Source organism: Pseudochaenichthys georgianus, chromosome 13 (assembly GCF_902827115.2).
Source record: "Pseudochaenichthys georgianus chromosome 13, fPseGeo1.2, whole genome shotgun sequence".
Lineage (NCBI taxonomy): Eukaryota > Metazoa > Chordata > Actinopteri > Perciformes > Channichthyidae > Pseudochaenichthys > Pseudochaenichthys georgianus.
The window spans coordinates 34,701,648-34,704,666 of record NC_047515.1 but is presented as its reverse complement, the minus strand read 5'-3'; the positions used below and the strand labels follow the sequence as shown (position 1 = coordinate 34,704,666).

The following is a 3,019-nucleotide window of genomic DNA, read 5'->3' as shown; positions in this document are numbered from 1 at the left end:
ATGACAACACGTACAGCACCGGAGCGGTGGAATGATGAGGAAGTGTCCCTCGTTCTCCGGGACAACGGCGACCATCGACTCGGGCACGCTGCTGTGGGAGCTCGCTGAAACGGCGGATTCAGTCGGCTGTGAAGTGAGCAACGACGACAACGACGCAGGTAAAATAAACTACTTGTACTGGGGTTTTTAATATGCACATTACTGGTCTCAGATGCACTTTTATTTGCTCAGTAGATCGAGGTAGCCATGAGCAGGCTGAACTGGCTAACACTGTTAGCCGGCCCTGAGCTGGCTAATAACATAACATCTAACTAGCTATTCTCGGCCGCCATGAAAACGTGTTGTCTTGTGAATAAGTGGGCAGTGTTTTCTGTAATATGCTTCACTAACTCATGGCACTACATTTGTTTGTTTCAGGCGAGGCGGGACAACTCGCTGGATTGGAAACGAGTGGACTGTCCTTTCCCGATCGCAACAGCAGCCGTTGCTCGTCTCCCTTTTCATCAACCAAACGCAAAAGTACGTTCACACACACTGTAGCTTCACAATCACGTTTACTTCCTTCATGGTACAATTATGAATTATGAAACACCGTGGAAAACGTGTTTGCCTAGGCAGGCGTTTACACTTTTCGCGCCCATTTTACGCTCACAAAATTGTAAACATCCGGGCTAGGTCACATGACTTCTGGTAAGAAAACGTGTGTCTCTCTCGTGTGTGTGTGTGTGTTTGTCTTTGTGTGTCTGTGAGTGTGTGTGTGTCTGTGCCTAACCCTATCAGTCGGAATAGCCCTAACAGCCTGACCGTGTCCCTTCTGCCTGTAAAACTACATGGTGATTAAATAATGTTTCCTCTTAGGAAAGCGCGCACAGGACACACATGATGAGAACTTCTTTGCCACCATCGAGACTATGGAGGACAGGCGTGCCATGGCCAGCAAGGCGATCCACGAGGACCAGATGATGCTTTTACACAAGGCCCAGGAAACAGAGGACAGGGTGATTGCGATGATGGAGCGCCAGGATGAACGGGATGCAGTCTTGGCACAGCAAATGGAGCAACAAAAGGCTTTTCAGCAGGGGTTTCTGGGAGTGCTTTCAGAGCTAGTGAAGTCAAACAGGCCTTCCTCCCTGTAGTATTGTTTTAAATATTGACACACAGCGGTGTTTCCTGGACATGGAAACATTCAGGGCTTAGCCCACAGTTAAACTCTTACAGTGCTATTTTTATATATTTGTTTTGGGTACATTTGATTGAAGTTGATTTTCTATTGTTATTATATATATATTGCCACTGTTTTTTAATACTGACACCTAACTTGCACTAAGGTGTGTCTGTTACATTGTTTTGAACTTCATCTTGGTGAAGTTGATGCTGAATTCACTATTTAGTAGATAATCATGTGACACTTTAACTTTGCACTACGGTCTGTCTGCTGAGCCTACCTATTGTATTTGCCAGTGTTATGTTTTGATACTGACACTTATTGATCTGCTGCTGATAAATAAAAGATAACCTCCATGGCGATTTAACAGATAATGTATCTTGCTTATTTCTCCTCTGACACTATCTTTACAGTGACCTGTGTAGCATCCTATAAATCACATTTAAGTGATTATTCTGATGCCATCATGTTTCATCGGTTATAAACTGGCGAAGCTTTAGTTGTGTCCCACCCACAATGTGGCTTTGAAATAGATCATTTCATTGTATTTCGAAACGGCGTCCATCAACACAAGCACTATTTATTTATTGAAAGAGAAATGGTTAAGTTTGTAATTGCCAGTGTTGTGAGTTCAATATTTTAATTAATTATAGTAAGGGAACATCTTAGGAGGATATATAATAAAGGTGTGTTAACTGCTGAGCCTATTTAATGTGCATATGACACCTGGCAGTTTGTTATTATATTGCCACACTGTTTTGATACTGACATATTGTCTTTGCACAAAGGTGTGTCTGCACTATTGTAATTGTGCCTGTCTTGAATGTGGTAAATAAAAGAGAGAACCAAATGCACTGTACAAAGCCTTCCATTGTCCTGGAAAGGTTTAATCAGCCATCTTTGCAGGGGGTAGGCTGAGTCCCCAAGGATATAGTAACCCACATAATTTCCCCCAATATTCCTTGTTACATGAGGAAGTAGACCACCCCTATCCACAAAACTAACCAGTGAGGACATGCTGAACACTCTGCTATCATGCATGCTACCTGGTAAGCCAACAAAAACACTCCAAAAGAGGCCCCTAGCATCCACAACACCCTGCAGGACGAGCGAGTGCCAGCCTTTGCGGTTGAAATACTCGTTATAGTACGCCTTCGATTCCGAACCAGCATTGCACTTACAGCATCCGACGCGTGGGTCAAATCCCTAGTTGGCTGCAATAACCCAGTTACAAAGCTGTATAACATGAGCACAAAGACAACAAGCTCATTGAACTCCATCATGTCTGAGGTCTGAAAGTAAACAAACGCCTCATACAGCGGGTGAGCTTTATACCCCCTCCCCCGTGTAGTTCTTCTTCTCTTGTTTTTTTTTTGTACTCGCCGTGAAGTGGTTTTGCGGCCTGCCAGTAAACCCAGAGAAGAAGAAGACGAAGTGACGTCAGCGTAATCGTGCCTCAGGGAAAGTACTGCGGTGTGAATGCGATTGGCACTAGCCCCCTGGCGGATTTAGTGCCGTGGTACTTTAGTGGTACTTTAGTGCCGGCACTAAAAGCGGCTATGGTGAAAGCGGCTATGGTGCACACAGCGGTCGCGGTACTTTATGTTACGTTAGAATGCTAACTTTTCGTGAATTTAGGAGAAATCTATAATAGACGCAAGTAGACAAACTATTGTAAAATGTACACTTAAATGTGTATTTTATACGTTTTCCTTCCAAAAGCCTGAAAGAAAACATGTTATGGAATCAAAATAGCACAAAATCTCAACATTTACCAGTACTTGAAAAACGATGTTTTTGCCTGCCGTGTCTCGCCTTAAAAAAGGAGAAATAAAAGTGAGCTCAGTTTATTAC

The 3,019-nt window shown here is 43.5% G+C and overlaps 1 long non-coding RNA gene across 1 annotated transcript; it reads left to right on the top strand.

Moving 5' to 3' along the window:
* The first annotated feature begins 202 nt into the window (after positions 1-202).
* Positions 203-1,537, top strand: LOC139435022 (uncharacterized). The gene is made up of 2 exons (XR_011644302.1): positions 203-519; positions 859-1,537. It is a non-coding gene; the product is annotated as an uncharacterized lncRNA (long non-coding RNA).
* Positions 1,538-3,019: the final 1,482 nt, after the last annotated feature.